Source organism: Drosophila montana, unplaced genomic scaffold, assembly GCF_035044405.1.
Source record: "Drosophila montana isolate Dmon_TW-CO22-7 unplaced genomic scaffold, ASM3504440v1 contig_2178_1, whole genome shotgun sequence".
Classification (NCBI taxonomy): domain Eukaryota; kingdom Metazoa; phylum Arthropoda; class Insecta; order Diptera; family Drosophilidae; genus Drosophila; species Drosophila montana.
Genome location: NW_026997075.1, coordinates 2501 through 20000, shown reverse-complemented (window position 1 = coordinate 20000; position 17500 = coordinate 2501).

Genomic DNA, 17500 nt, shown 5'->3' with positions numbered 1-17500 from the left:
GATGCACATGCATGTGGCCATGTCCGAAACAAAGAAAACTCTTCTCTCTGGCTCAGGCTCAGGCGGTTGTCCAACCGTGCCATGTCCATGTCCATGTCCATGTCCATAAGCGTGTGTGAGTGTTTATCTATGTGTGTGTGTATGTGTGTGTGTGTGCATAGAGAGGGCACTTGTTCAGTGCCCCAGAAACGAAACAGAAAACAGCAAACGGCAAACGAAGCAGCGATGATCGCCACATTTTCTTCATTTTTTTGCCTTCGCCTTATTAATGAGCATCGTGAAAAGTGCGACCAAATGTGACGTTTAAATATTCATGAATCACCAACTATAACGCAGTTCCAGTTCCAGCCACAGACACACGTGCAATACACACACACACACACACATGTGTATCTACAATCCACTTCCGTCGCCAGACTTTCATTTACATACCTATTAGTCTTGGCCCGAATAACCCAAGGGCTTTAGGGTCTCGTTTAGAGATTTGTTTGTTGGCTTTCTCTGCTTTTGTCAACGCACCCCAATTAGCTGCAGCTTAATTATTTCAAAATTAAGACATATAAATTATGATTTCAAGCTATGCGTAAAGCAGATTAGCCATCTTTAAAGTTCCACACACAATCCAGAGTTTCTCACAGTTTTATTTAATAGTTTATAAGACTTATAAGACTCAAGGATGTTTATTTCTATTTTCAAATAGGCTGTCTAACATTGCCTGATAATACATTTGAATTATCTGCTAATACCCTCAGAATATAACCAAAATGTAGCTTAAGTGAAGCGAGTCCAAAACAGAACACGGAAATCCTTCACCCTGATGAAAGAGTCTCAGGTTCGTAGGGATTTGCTAACAAGAGTTGCCAAAAGGCTATGCACTTGTAGATTCCCAACAGGTTGATTCCTTAATTATATGGATAGAATCCCTTGGCCAGCCCAAATGCAAAATATGTGTGTATGTGCAGCGAGTTAGGGGCTGCAGCTGCACTTTCCCTTTTGCATTGGCCTTGGGGCGGCACATTAGTCGCATCATGGACATTACAAAAACAAACATTGCATTACGCATTATGCATTGATGCCCCCCGGTCTTCAAAGATGGGGCTGGAGCCAGGGCTAATGAATGCGGTTTTTGAAAGCGTCCAAATTAAACCATCATAATTTGAGTAATGATTGAAAACCCAAGGGTATTTTCGTATCTGTAAGGGTATTTTTGAAACTGAAACTGAAACTGGGAACTGCGAAATTGGGAACTGGGTGTCGGGTGTCGGGTAACGGGCGCTGGATTCCGGGTTCCGGGGGCAGCAGCAGCAGCAGCGCGACTGTTTTGGTGGCTTCCTGATTTGCATATGTAAATGTGAGCCAGCGCCACCGCCGCCGCCGCCGACTTTGTAGCTGGTTGCTGCTGCTGCTGCTGCTGCTGCTGCTGACGTTGCCTCCTTTGCTGGTGCTCGTCCTGGCTCTGGTTATGATGGTTATGGTTGTGGTGCCTTGCATTTGCTTTGGGCTGATGCCCGACTTTTCCCTAAATGAATATCGCAATTTGCATGGCGCAAGTGTTAAATAAGTCGTTTATTGCATATTAAAAGACAGCCAATTTCCATGAAATTATGACCATGTGTATAATAAGTATATCAGAAGCTAACGAGACGATGATGGATCATGTGGCACAACTCACAGCTCCGCATACTCTGTGCGTGTGTGTGTGCCTGTGTAAACTTGGCCAAGACTTTAGTTACTTGAATCGGGTAACCAAGTTGAGGAGATACAAGAAAAATATCCGTTTTAAATATATTTATGGACATTTGGAAGATTTATAAAACGACTTGGGGCAAACAACTAGCAACTGTATAAGCGGATAAAGCCGGGTAATTTGTGACTAATTTTTCTAGTACTGGCAAGGCTTTTATTTATGGATTTATTTATTTAGAGCCTTTCAATTGAAGTTCATTGAGGGAAGTTCAGCTGTCGTTCATACGACCTGGAAAACGGAAGTTTTCCACTCGCAAAGCTGAATTTGGGTGAAAGTATGAAACATGATTCCGATGCATTTTTATAGGGAACTCAGGCAATAAGAATGACAGATAAATTCTCGAAATTTCCGGGCATTTGCATTAACATAAGCTTAATTCTTTGTTATATTTATCTTCCTAGCTTTGGTCTCTGCGTTGATCTGCAGATTAAGGTATCTGCGAAATTAGACTTTCAGAAGCTCTGTTTCGATATGTATTAAGCAAATATACAAGCATTTAATAGCCTGTGACATTTGTAACCTCTGGTCCAAGCAATCTACCCTCTGAAAAAACAAAAAGCCGATAGTTCCTACTAGCTTTTGTAATCGCCGAGCGAAGCAACCTTTTTGGTATGTTTATGATCTGTATCAAGATCGTGCTAATTGGCTAATATCATTTGCGAAAGATTGGCACATCGATTGCATTTGACTCTTTCGGCTAGCGGTTGCCCCATCGAGCACAGCTCACAGCTCACATGTTGCATGTGGCATGTTGCATGCTGCATATGGCCATTGCCGTTACTTGTTGTTACCCACCAACAACAGCAACGGCGGCAATTGGTGCAATACCCAAGGTGGTCAGTTTTGGCTATGACTATGCCGATCATTTCGCCGTTCTCGTTGAGCTGCAATCGTGTTGGCGCCGTCACCGTCACACCGTCACACCGTCACCAACACGCGGACACGGACTCGGACTCGGACTCGTACTCGTACTCGGACTCCCTTGAGACACCTCATAGCGGGCAGCGGGTTCGCTCAAGCGTTAACTTTAACTGCGCGTACTCGTGTGCAACTGCGAAACCCCAGCCCCAGCTACATTTCCACTAAACAGCAGCACGAGGCGAAGGCGATGGCGATGGCGATGGCGATGCCGTTGGCCAGCGGCAGGTCTAGCAAATTGTAGTGAGAGTACCGTTTTTGGCCCCAACACTTGATGGTTTCGAGTGCCAGTTAAGCTGGCGCAAATAAACACACATCCAACACATGCGCGTCACTCACACACAACCACCCACACACACACACACACACACACACACACTCAAGCACTCACACTCGCAGACATTGTTTGGCAATGTTTCAAAGAGCTGAGCCGAAACCTTTGCGTACATAAAGCTGGCCAAGCTAAGAAGGTCTTAGCCCCACACAAAGTCATTGTAACATCATTTAATTTATCCGACACTTTGAGGCTACGATAGGCATCAAGGACTCATAGGGCAGCCTTCAGGTAATCCTCATTACAGGGCTTAACTAACATTTAGTTGTTATTTAGGCAGCGAGCATAGAGAGTACAAATGCATTAAGGCAAGGCAGGAAATGTACTTAAATTTAGGGCTAGGATATTGCCAATGGACTCGCTCGTTCTAATTGCTAAGAATACATAATAAGTCAAATAATTTGACAATTGGTTTTAGTGACTTTTATTGTATAATACTTACTTTAAGCAAGGTTCGAGACAAGGGTCTTAACCTCTTTATACAAACACACAAAAATAGCCCTTTAGTTAATAAGGTTGAAGATCTTTCACTAGTAAAACACACGGAAAGTGAACGCTGGTCAGCCTGCTTTGCTTTTTTCGTTGCTTAACGCTTGTAATTCGCAACAAGTTAAAGCTTTGACAGAGACACAAGGCGTTTGCAGTCCTGGGTTCGATAGCAAAGTCTTCTGATTGATTGAACGGAGAGGTTCTTTAAATTTGCTTTATATATGATCAGTTTTTATTTAGAGTTTTATTTATATCACATATATTAGATTATCTTAATATCCTGCCTGTTCAATCCAAGAACAACAGCAACAACAACAACAAAATATATGTTGAATAGTTTTGCTGCGTAAGTTTGGAGCTTGAAATGTTTCTCTGCGGATTTCACTTGGGAGAGCAAAAAAAATTAATCATGCTCGTGATTCAGCTTCGTCTGTCAAACGCAAATGTCACATTGATGAATGATTATCGTAATTAAGCGGATAACGACGTCAGGGACTTAACAAGGACTCGAACTCAACCCCCTACTCATTCATGGTCCCCACTCCCTCCCTCTCCCTCTTTCTCTCACACTCTCCCTGCTGACCAGGCCGTTGTCTGGACGGTGACATTGCGACATGTGCGACTCAATGAGTTTGTCTTCAATCAAAAGCCAGAACAGAAAAACTTAACAACACACTCGCACACACACATACACACACACACTCATAACATTCGAAAGTTTTGCTACGTTTCGAATATACTTGTATACTCATAATGTACTTGGAGCTTGGCGAGAATGTTGCAAAGTGATTGCCAGAGTCAATTTCCAGTTATTGCTCATAAAGCTGGTCAAAAATCTGAGTGCTTAAGGTCAAAGTGCGCTCTTAACTAATTTAATCTACATTCTCGCATATGAATGAGCTACGCGGCGGGCGGGGCACAAGCAGAGACAGACAACAGATAGGGAGTATAGGGAGGAGGGTTTGAACGGGACGGGAATGGAGGATGGGCGGATGGTGGGGGGGACTGTCTTCAAAAGTCAAAACACAGACGGAATAAGTCAACCCGATGCCATTACGGCAGCCGAGTCGAGCCATCTGCAAAATTAAATTGTAAATTTTCAAAGCTCCTGGGACAAATTTCTATCTTTTATATGTTTTTACGTCTGCGACGATGAAGAGGTAACGAATTATGGCAACGACTACGCCGTGAGCCTTAAGGGCGCGTGCTGGGTGGGTTATTCTGGTTTGGGTGTCTCGAGGTATTCACTCCGCAATCCCACCTTAGCTGCCGTACGTATATGTGTGTGTGTGTGCGTGCGTGTGTGTGTGTCTGGGTAGGGCACCCACATTTATGTGTGCGTGTGGCCACATTGTCTTCCGCCTGTGGCAGTGGCTCACCTCGGCGAGACGGAAACTAAAGCTACTAACGGCATCTGTCCCAGCCAAAACAACAACAAAATGACGCGACACGAGACAAGAGACACGAGACAAGGCACATGGAATAAAAGAACAGACATGTGTCCCACATATACGCGTATGCATAACCATGCTCATATCCATATTCAAGCTCTGATATTTGGGTGCACTGCGTCGCGACGATGTCGAAAACGGATATATGCTAGTATGCGTGTATATACATACATATATATGTATAGATATATATGTATATGTATCTGGTGGATGGGAGCTCCTGAGCTGGTCGCCATGGACTCCTGGGCTGGACTAGGCAGCTATTTAGCAGGCGCTAGCCAAAGCATCTGTTTGTATCTCAGCTACAAATGCAGAGACTAAGAGAGAGAGAGAGAGAGAGGGAGAGAGGGCTGAACAAGTCTAATGCAGGGGGGAGACAGATGTTTATGAAATAGTCTTGACATTTGACAGTTTGTTTATTTTATTTCGTCACATTTTCGTGATGATTTGTGGGCGGTTTAGCGCCAATTACTCCACAACTTTTACAATGCAGACTGTAAACTAGTCTTTAAAAAGAACATGTTGGCGCCAATTCCTTAATAGATGCAGTCGCACATCTATATTTTGGTAATACTCTTTCCAGTGCCACAAACAAGTCAAACATAACACACCAATAGAACACAAAATTATTCTAAATAAAATTCTAAATTAAAACAAAAAATTAATATTTTATATGCATATATTTTTTTCTAGATCATAAATTTTTATAGAAAAGGAAATTATTTTGTAAGCCTCATTTTACAGTTGATTATCTAATATAATTCAAATTAAATTTTTGCTATCTTATTCTTATCTTATTATTATCATAATTATCTTAATTTTTCTAGGTATTGTTAGGGGAACTTAAATAGAAACAAAAATATATTTTTTCTAAATTTCTTAGTAAACTAAGTATATTCTGTTTTAGATATTGCATATTGAACTTGAATAGACAATAAAAACATTAAATATATTTATTTTCTTGATACTCCTTATAAAACTTAAATAGATAAGATATAATATATATTTTTGTAAATTAAGTTTCTATCTAGATTATCTTTATTCATTTTTTTCTATATGTATTTATGTTAATTTTATTATTATTATTATCATAGTCATATTTTTAATTTTGATCAACATATCAAATTACAAATGTCATATAATCTTCGTTTAATATGATTAAATATGACAGCTTGTGCTTAAATAATCGGTATATCTCTCTGAAAGCAAAAACTGAATAATATAGACAAATCATAAGACTTCTTCTCAGTCACATATAATTTTATTATATGTATGTATATACATGCTGGGACTTAACCTTAGACAGTTTTAATGTAGGGTATTCGAGCTGTGGCGTGTCAAAGATTTCATGTTCTCTTGTCTTTTTTTATAAATGTGTAAATATGTGTAAACATTCGATTGTATACACATACGGAACACATCCTAAATGGCGTACAACGTGCAACATACAACGTACTAGCGACATAGGGAAAAGTCCGGGCACATGTGCCCACTGCCAAGTGTTAAACTTCGTGTTAAATGTGTCGGTCAGTTGGTGCAAAGTAATGAGAATACCAAAGATACGAATGCCATAGCAATTGGCATTTGCCGCTCTGATTGTGGGGATTAGGCAACAGCTTTAAAGGGCTTTGGCCCAGGCGTGTTGGTGTCGACTTTGACAATAAGTAAATTGTTGACATTCAATTAGAAACAAATGCGTTGCCGTTGCCGTTGCCGTTGCCTTTTGACATGCCGTTTTAATGGGCAATTGGAATTCGGACCGAGACCGTAACTGAAAGCCAGGCCATAACTGAGTCCCAGACTGAGACTGAGGCTGGGAATGGGACTGGGACTGGGAGTGGGACAGAGACCGAGACCGAGACGAAGAGGTTGCCATTTTACTTAATCCAACTTAATGGTCATGTATCGTGGCAAGGGGCGCACTTGATCGTGTCAATTTATCTGTCAAACGCGTAGTCGTTTAATTTCTGTGACAGAAACGCGATTCGTAACGTTCCATTGTGGCAGCAGCAGCAACAATAACAACAGCAACAACAATAAACAGCTTCAACAATCACAAATTGTTGCGCTGGCGTTGACGAGCCGACCGAGTGATGGAGTCAGGTGTCAAGCCGGCTGGGCTGGGCTGGGCTGGGCTGGGACGGGTGCGGGGCTGCGGGGCAGCGGGGCAGCTGGCAAGCAGCAACATGGCCAAAATGCCACAACGATGTCTGCGTCAGCAGCGCTGTTCAAGGCTAATTCTGTCAGCTGTCAGCGCTGTCAAGAGTTCTGCGGCGATTCTCTAAATTGTCACCGCACTGCAAGAGTTTGACACACTTGTCTCGCACTTTGTCCCCGTCGCCAGCAACGAGTCGACCATGGAACACCAAAGCCATTGACTACAATGGCAACAGCGGCAACAACTGCGCTTCGAGCATGCACAGCAGCTATTATATAACTCGCTTGTCGATCCAACGAGCACGGCTGTCAATCGACAGGTAGGCCATCACATAGCATAGCCACGCCCCCAGAAAAGAGCTTTTTGAACCAAAACCGGGCTGGGATTGATGTGAAAGACCAGGTTCACGAACAGAACCTCAAGGCGAGCTCTTTGTTCTGGCTGTTGACTGACTCTTAAACTGTTGCCTCAAAAGCAGTGACTGTCAAACTGTGACTTGGGCAAATACCTGTCTGCCTGTCCAATTTGGGAACTCTAGTCCAAAGCATATATAAGTGTCCATATATATACATATATAAGTGCATCTCAATTAAATGTGTTTCCAAAATAAAAGTTATGTTAAATTAGCCTCAGTTTTCAAAATAATATTTTATTAAATTATTATTTACTTACTTAGTTTTATATCAAAATTTTTTATTATTTTGCCTCAGAGCTTATGTTAAATTTGTTTATGTTTTAAAAATAATATTTTTTACTCTTTTGCTTAATTTGAGTCTATTATTATTTAGTCGCAGAACTAATGTTGAATTTTTATTTTTAGTTTTTAACATAAGATTTGGCTCGAAAGATCGATCATAAAACGTCAAAAATATTGAGTAAGTTTTTTATAAAAAACTCTTAAAGTCCTGGCAAATGCTCTCTTTTGACTCTGTTAATTCCCAAATTAATTGGATAAATACAATTTTTAAAAACACGTATTTATTTTAAAAGTTGTTACGATAAGTGCAAATGTTAGAAAGTTCTCTTTTTTGAAGCTTTTGTTGTTGCTTGATTTTGGCTTTACGTGCAATTGCATTTATTGGCAGCTGCTGCCGCTCAGATAATTTAAAATAGCCCAATAAAGCATTTCGGGCTGCTTTATATGCGACGTTGCTGGCAATCTGTGGTCACTCTAACAATCCAATAAGATGAAAAGCCAAAAAAAATATATATAAAAATACAAAAAATGGACCGTAACCACGAAGAGGAACATTCGCTGGAGTCAGGAGTTGGCTGGAGCTGGGGCTGCGGCTGAAGAGCCTCTGCTGGCTAACTATGCATGAACCGAAGCATTTCGACCATACTTACGACACCCGTGGGAGCAGCCAATAATTTCAAATCGGACACACACATACAGAAACACGCACATACACACACACACACCCACTGCGACAGGCCAGGGCCACACCCATGCACTCATGAATCAATGGCACACATATATGAGTATCCTTGCAAGCATTCGCATCCTTGAATGCCTTTCCAGCGACCCGCAATAACAAAATAACAACTTAGCCGCAGCCTGAATTCTAGATTTTTTTTCACGTCACGTAGCTACTAGAAAGTCGACAGCCGAGCTCCGCTTTTCAGTTTTCCTCTATGTAACTTACGTAGTAAGTATGTTTCCACATACTAAGTAGGTGTGTGTGCGTTGGTATATAGCTAAATATATATATATATATATATATATATATATAAATGTTGTTGATTGTGCAGCTCTCCAGTTGCAACGCTTTCAGCTGAGCAGAAGACACAACTTGACATCCAAGTAGTCGCGCTTGAGTAGAACTCGCCTCTCTACTCACATGAATTATTTGTTCGAGTTTCAGACTTTAAAAATGTTGGTGCTCTTCTTTTTTGGAATTTTCCTATGTACTTACTTGAGTAGTCAAGTGGGAGTAGTAAGCCTGGAGTTAAGGGATCGAAGACCCAAAAAAATAAAAACAAAGTCTACGTAGAGCACTTCTTATATTGAATTCTTTCTCTTGGTGTGCCATAGAAGCTGAAATAATGAATACGCAGACTTAAGGACTTGCTGATAACAAGTTTGAGAAGCTGTGAATAACAATTTGTGAAGCCAGCATTTGGTATTAGTTATATATATTCTTGATCAGTTGCCTTCAATCAAGTTGCTTTAAAAGAAAGTAGAGATTTGGTCTTATAAACATAGCCTTGCAGCATTGGCTCTCATATAACCTATTGTTTACTTATATCTATATGGTATAGTCGTCTGATATTTACAACCTCTTGCCAAAGTGATAAGTAGGGTCTAATCCAGCCAGCTTCGACATTTAAATTAATATCTTCCATAGAGCGGAATATTCTTGATATGATTGTACAGACAGTTGAAAATAGAGAGTATATAACTATTAACGGAATAATAAGTCAATAATAATGGAATAAAAGTAGGAAATCACAAGTGAAATCAAGTAATAGGATTTCAGGCATAGGTATATGGAAGATCTCATCTGTGGAAGAACTGAAAATCTCTTTCAATTGTAACTCGCAAATCAGAGTCAAATTGAATAGAGAGCTGGGCGATTGTGAGCTTGTGGACCCTATGCACAATGTATGTATATGTGTGCATATATAATAAGTACATATTATAGACAAGTATTTATGTATCTGCTCTTCCATATGTAATGTTGCCTCTGTCCCTGTCTCTGTCTCTGTCTGCGGCTGCCTCTGTTTGTCGCTACACCTTTTTCTCCTGCTGCTGTTGTTGTTCTTGTTGTTGTTGTTGTTGTGAAAACTGAAGCGAAATAAAATGAAATATTTCAAATGACCACGTCTTGGCTATTTTCCGTTACATTATGGTAAAATATTACTGTGGCATACGCTCCCGACTGGCCATAACATGCTCTCGTGTCCAAACGGTCCAACGGTCCAGTGTTCCGTGCAGCGGCCTCTTGTTGGGGAAAGCGTGAAGCGTATAAAGTCATAAGGGTTTATGCATGAATTGATTGCAGCAGCAGCAGCAGCAGCACAAGCCACACCACCACCACCACCACCATCAGCAGCAGCAGCAGCAGCAGCAGCGGCAACAAGACGAACACCACCAACACCACCGACGCCAAACGGCACCACCAGCACTCGGACACTTGCTGGCAATATACTCGTAATAAAAGAATAAGAATTATATGCTTTTGTATAACATTTCGCTTTAATAATCTATGAAGTGGCTACAGCGCCAGCTTCTTGGCTCGGACCAGTTCTTTGGCCAAGCTGAAGCGGGGCAAGAAGCCGCAGCTGTGCTGTGGCCCGATTGCCTGTGGCTGCTCATTGTCCGAGTTGGACTCAAACTGGGACTCGCAATTTGGACATTGACTCATGCCCGATGCCGCATTGACAAGTGAAATATTTGACATAATTAAATTTTGATACAAGTCCATAACTATTAGAGGCATTCCGGCTATCTCGTTAGCCCCACCGCAAAGCAAAAAAGTCGACGAGCAGCGCACAATAGACAGCCCGCCGCTCCTTGCCCAGCCCCGTCTCTGGACGCAGTCACATATGTCCAGGCATCCTTCTTCGTCCTGTGGCGTGTCAGCTCTAGTGACATTGGGTACGTTATTTGTTTACTTCGTGACTGACCAGCGGTTGGCGATTTGCTCGTCTTGAGACGACGACGACAATAGCCCAAAGACTTGTCTCACGTACTCACTCGAAAGACCTGTGAATCCTGCTGCTGCTGTTGCTGCTGCTGCTGCTGCTGCTTGGCCCCAGTCCATGTCCATGTCCTGCTCCCACTCCCGTCTGCTACCAGTTGTTTGTGTTGGCATTGCGGCTGTCTGCGGGCATTCCACTTGTCATTAACCTTGTTATTAAAACACTTTTGTTTATGGCCATAACATCTGATGTCCCAGGCGTTGAGGGGACAAAATGTACAAATAACTTACGTGCCGCTCATTTGTCTTATTGTTTCGCAAAACTACTTGTGCCATTGTGAGAGCTTGACCGCCTTCCCAGGACATGCCGCTGGACTTGGCGCCAACGACGACAGACAAAAGACACCTTTTACCCGAGCCAGTTCCTGTCCAGTCGCCGTCCAGAACCGTTAAAGCTTCCGTCTGTGGCACTTGGCGGCCATTTGTTTTCCGGTGATCATCGCAATGTAAACGAAATGAGTTCAATTTGTTAACGCTGCAGACACACGTATTAAACACACTAATTTGCGGCATCGCTTCTGGACATATCAGCAATTTGTTGCAAGCAGCTGTCCCCAGGACTCACACACACACGCACACACACAGGCACACATTGCTAACTGTAAATGCTGAAGGGACCCGTCTCCAGTGGTTGATCCGTCAACAATATTTCATACTCTCCACACCCGGATAAAAGCCGAAATGATAAAAAAAAAAAACAATACAATTTGGGTTGAGCTTGAGAGCCAGACCCTGCAATTGTTTTTGGAACTATTCTTAATTGAAACGAGTTTAGGGTTTCCAAAAATTCTAGAATTCCTTCAATTAGAAAACTTGACTGTATATATACCAACAATGTTAATTAAGCTATTAAATGTAGTTATTAAATATTTAAAGTACGCTTACTGAAATGAAATAGTTTCGACTGACCTGGATCGAGCCTTTGCTCTTTTAATAGCTTCGGGATTTCCTAAATTTGATTTGAACCGGCATCCTTCACTTAAACAGCTCATCTACCGTGGAGTGCACACAAAGTGATTTATTATTTCTATGACTATTGTGATTTTGATTTGAATTTAAACTCTATCGCAACGTATTATAGAAAGTATTTAAAAGGCATGTACTGCTATTGGAATTCAAACAGCGACCCTTATTGGTATTAAAGTGAGATCGTAGTTCATCAAGTTCATTGGTTCAAAGGCGTGTGTCTTGTGGCTGTTTGTCGCAATCTACAAGAGGCATAAAACATCTCCGCTTGTTATGAAATCTGAGACGCAGCACGATCAAAAACCGCACCACAAAGCCCAGGAGCTGGCAACAAAAGTAAAGTAGCCGCAGCCAGATGATTAAGGCACAGGCACAGCCACAGCCACAGGACCAGGCCCAGGCCCCGTCGAGCTACCAGCTGATGATAAATAAAAATAAAAAAAAAACGAGAAAGAAGTGCTATCTTCGGCACACCGAAGATTTAATACCCTTGCAGACCCAACCTTTTCAAAATGCTCATAGTGCTTTGCCCGTATCTAAGAAGCACAGGGAAAATAGTTAATGCCGAGTATGGTTAAGATATCTTGAAAAACAAAACAGGTTTCCATACAACAACTTAATTTTCGACCGATCGTTCCTATGGCAGCTATATGATATAGTTGCCCGATGTGAATAAGATTTTGCATAAGTGGAGGGAGCATAGTAAAACTAATAAATGCCGAGTTTGGTCAAGATATCTTGAAAAACAAAAAAATTCCATACAACAGCATAATTTTCGACTGATCGTTCCTATGGCAGCTATATGATATAGTTGTCCGATCTTAATAGAATTTTGCATATATATGGGGACCGTAGTAAAACTAATAAATACCGAGTTTGGTTAAGATATCTTGAAACACATAAAAATTTTCTATACAAAAACTTAATTTTCGACCGATCTTTCCTATGGCAGCTATATGATATAGTGGTCCGATCTTAATAGGATTTTGCATATATATGGGGAGCCTAGTAAAACTAATAAATACCGAGTTTGGTCAAGATATCTTGAAAAACATAAAAATGTTCCATACAAAAACTTAATTTTCGACCGATCGTTCCTATGGCAGCTATATGATATAGTTGCCCGATCTTAATAGGATTTTGCATATATATGGGGAGCGTAGTAAAACTAATAAATACAAAGTTTAGTCAAGATAACTTTATAAACAAAAATGTTTTTCATACAAGAACCTACTTTTCGACCGATCGTTCCTATGGCAGCTATATGATATAGTGGTCCGATCCAGCTGGTTTTGACATATGAGCTGCGTGCAACAGAAAGAGGGAATTCTGCAAAGTTTCATAAAGATAGCTTTAAAACTGAGAGACTAGTTCGCATAGAAACAGACAGACGGACAGACGGACAGACGGACAGACGGACATGGCTATATCAACTCGGCTGTTGATACTGATCAAGAATATATATACTTTATGGGGTCGGAGATGTCTCCTTCTATGCGTTACACATTTCACGACAAAATTATAATACCCTCTGCAAGGGTATAATAAGAGAAATCAAAAAGAGCACAGTCCCAGCTCGAATGCACGATGCCCTCCAGTCCGGCTAGCCGAAAGGTATTGCCAAATTTGGGTATTTGAATAAATGCACAGCTCACGCACACCTTATCGAGCACAAAGGGTATCAGAAAACGGGTAGCTATGAGACATAATCAAGTTTGTATGCAGACTCATTACACTGTTTGATGGACCTGATGGAGGTTAGGATTGTCTCGCCTCAAAACCGCATGCACGAAGTCATGCCCGAGAGCAAATTTCTTAAACGCATGGCAAAATCAACAAACAGGCCCATGCGAAAACGGACAGAAGCCTGAAATACCCTAACACAATTAAGGTGTGGAAGCAGAAATGCAAATCAGATCAAATATATGCATAAGCCGGAAAAATCGTAGGTGTGCCAAAGGACAGCTGATAGCTGAAGTGCTTTGGCAGTGAGTGTATTAAAGCTGTTGCCCTCGATCTAATCTGTGCATGCAACAACAGCTCCACTTGGACGGTGGTCTCATTTGTTGTTACTGCTGCTGGAACTGGGACTGGCCCTGTGCAGCACCAGGTGTAATATGATGCGCCTTTTGATGCCAAATGACAAATCAGATACAAGACGCGGCTCACGAATCGAGCACTGGTTAAATTGCATTGACAATTCGCCCAGTCCTGGGCTGCTAGAGTCTTTGCCAACATGCGATGAGCAACAAAGGGGGGGATTGGCTGTTTTTGAGGGGAGAGGGAGGGGGGATGGTTGCAAAAGTAAGAACAGCATGCATATTGTATGACTCGCTGCTTTAGTTGTATCTGTTGTATCTGCTCTGAGCTGCATAATAATTTTGTCGAGTCTTTAATAATTCCTGCTAACGAAATTGCGTAGAAACTCATTAACGAGCTCAAAGGGCCCAGCTCGGAGTTGGGGAGCAGCAGGAGTTGGAGTTGGCTCAAATTGAATTCCATGTTTCCAAGTGCGAGCATGTTGTCGTTGTTGTTGTTGTTGTTGTTGCTGTTGGGTGTTGTTTATGTAAGAACTGCTTTGGAATTATTTATGAACCCGATGGGAAAAGCTTTGAATGTGTCGCAATGCTTGCCACGGGCCCTGCCTGAATACCTAATTCCGGTTGCGTCGCCCCTTTCGTTGCCCAGCACCAGCACGAGCGCCAGGATCAGGACCAGGACCTGGGGCCGCACAAGTGGGAATACATTTGCTCACAAAGTGGCGCATCGCATGCAATAAACGAAAGTGTTTTCCAATATAAGGAGCGCTTTATCCTATAATGTGGTAATCGCTCGCGTAAAAGGCGACAAATCATTTAAACCCTTTCCTTTCCCACCCATTGACCGGGCTCTGACTGGCCCACCGTCCGCTCGTCCGCCTGTGGCTGTAGCCTAACGATGTAACGCTATGTGTATTCCTGTATCCAGTACAAGGGTGACAACAATAACAAGCAACAGCAGCCCTCGCTTCCTGTTCTGTCTCTCTGAGCCCCCTCTCCAACCGAAACTGTGCCATGTATCAAAGCCCAGGGCGGAGGCGAATCACACACCCCATTCCCATTTCCAATTTCAATCGCAGTCCCCCTCGCCTCTCCGCCCCTCAAAGAGCTGAAAAATGTATGCACACGTTAACCCTTTGAGCATTGGGCGAGTAGTCAAGTCCTTTGGACACAACCAGGCCCCGTAGGCAGCTAATGCTAATGCTTCATGCAGTCGCTCGTCCGCTCCTTCCCAAATTGGGCATCAGCGTTAGCATCATCAAGGCGTATGGTACATTGTATATGGTACATGGTAGCTGGTAGCTGGTGGCTGGTGGCTGGTGGCTGCCAGGGGGAGCGCCCCCTTCCGAAAAAGTGCTGCATCCCCGGCCGCGGATGCTAAAGGCCAATTCGAATGGGCCATGAATCTTTTCCGCCTTGCTTGTGCCAAAACATAAAAGTGAAATTTGTTTTTTATGACATCTTTATTCAGGCTAAATAAATACAAAGTATAATAGTGCCAGGGGACATTTGTGAGTGCGCTTCGAGTGACCGTTGCCATTCCATTTACCCCTTTTCTCTCTTTGCTCTTTGCCTCATATTGATTAGCCGGCCGTTCATGATAAATAGACCATTATGCAGCTATCGTAATTGCGTAGACCCATCCATAATAACGGCGTGAAGTTCCACATACATATCAAAAATGTAAATGATATTCAATTGAAATATTCCCGCGGGACCCATTATGGGCTAAGAAATTGTCTAACGAAATCAATAATTTTCCCAAAACCAGGCATCGGTTTTAAATTTTCAGTCAACCTAGTTGACAAGAAGTTATCCGCTTGTCAGCGAAATGTTAAAGTTTTTAAAAAAAAATGTGGCAACGCTACGGCATTAAGTTGGCCGCAGCTCAATGAGTCGGCGGTAGAGTTGGTTACGGGATCGCATAATTTATATTTACCAAGTGCTGCCATATGTGCAAAACATTGCAAGCTGGCAACACAGCAAAGCTTTGCTGTCTATCATCTATCATAATACATATTTAGTATATAGGTTACATATCCCAAAATTAACTTAACTTGAATGCGACTAAATGTTGACCGTCTGTTAGATCAACAAGGTAAACACATTCGGCTTTATCTTAAATTGCAGTTGTCCTCTTGGCTTTATCCCAAGCTCCTTTACCTAATAACTGATTTAATAAATGTTATCGTTATCGGCATAGCTGGCATCACTATGAACCCGATTTGCCCACTCCACTAGCCCCCCGGAGATTGCTCGATTGGCAAACGGAAAGTATCCGAAAATAAACTCAAGAATAGACAGTGCCAATGTGGTCCATTACAGAGCACAAAGTTCTCTGCATGGAATATGTGCACACATACATACATACATATGTATATGTACATTTGTGTGCCTTTGTATGTATGTTTGTATATTATACAGATATTCGAGTTGAGATATTTAATGGAATTTTCTGTTAGACCGCTGTGTGTTTATGAATTTTCGATTAATCAACGCTTGACTTTCATTTGCTGCGCTCCGGCTCTGAGTTGTGATGACATATCTGACAGGATGAAAGATTGTGCGATGGGACGGCGGCTGTTGCAGAGTTTCGACAATTTCATTTATGGTAATTTGCATGTTCAACAAAGGTCGTGAAATAAATAGGGACAACAAATCAGGACAGACCGTAAGCGTCATGTAAATTGTATCTGCCGCCCTCTGGTAATTGAGCAGGTTGGCCAAAGCAATGGCAGGGGCTGACACCCGTGCCCGTGCCGGTGCCCATGCCGTTGCCGGTGCCGGGGACACGCCCGAACATGTCGTCGAGGACGTTGCCGTTTAGCCAACAACCAACAGCCAACACCAGCGAACAGCAGCAGCAGTGTCAGTGGCAACACCAGTGCCAGAGCCAGAGCCAGCGCCAGCGCCAAGTCCCATGTGAGCAGTGAAGTTTTTTAATCAAGCCGCCTGTCAAGTGTTTGCAAAACAAATACCGCGCTTATCCATCAATCAAAACACGCAATATGGCAGCGTGACTTTCCACAACTAAGCAGCAGCAGTAGCAGCAGCAACAGCAACAGCAGCAAGTGGTTCTTGGCACTTGGCTGCTTGGCGAGTGCTAAACCATATGGAACGAAGCGGAACAATAAAGCGACACTGTCAAACATTTGCATACACGACACCCAGCACACACACACACACAAACACAAACACACAGAGACATACAAAGAGGCAACGACACAGTCGCACAGCCACACAACGAGCCACGCACTTCATGCCCACCCACGCAAATGCCGCAGCGCTCACACGCACAGGGCACACAGACGCGAGCCGCACGCACGCCTAGCATCGGCTGACGTTGACGGTCACCAATACATGCGCGCGCGCGCGAGTGGGCTGTGGATTATTTTTAATTGCAGCTAATCAAGCTGACAACTTTGTTTCGTTTGACATTATATATGGAAGTTGTGGTGCATATTATAAACAGCTTGTTGTTTCATATTTGTAGACCGTGCAGCGACAGAGCTGTCAATAGTCGTTTAATGGACCACACTCCGAAAGTAGAGCCAAGGTCGCCAAGGGCTCCAAAACAAACAGCGACAACAATAACAGTAACAGTAACAGTAACACCATCATCAGCTGGGGGAAACTGTGAAAGGCAGGCTGTCTGTCACATCCAAAGCTTCACAAATTAATCCAATGGCATTTG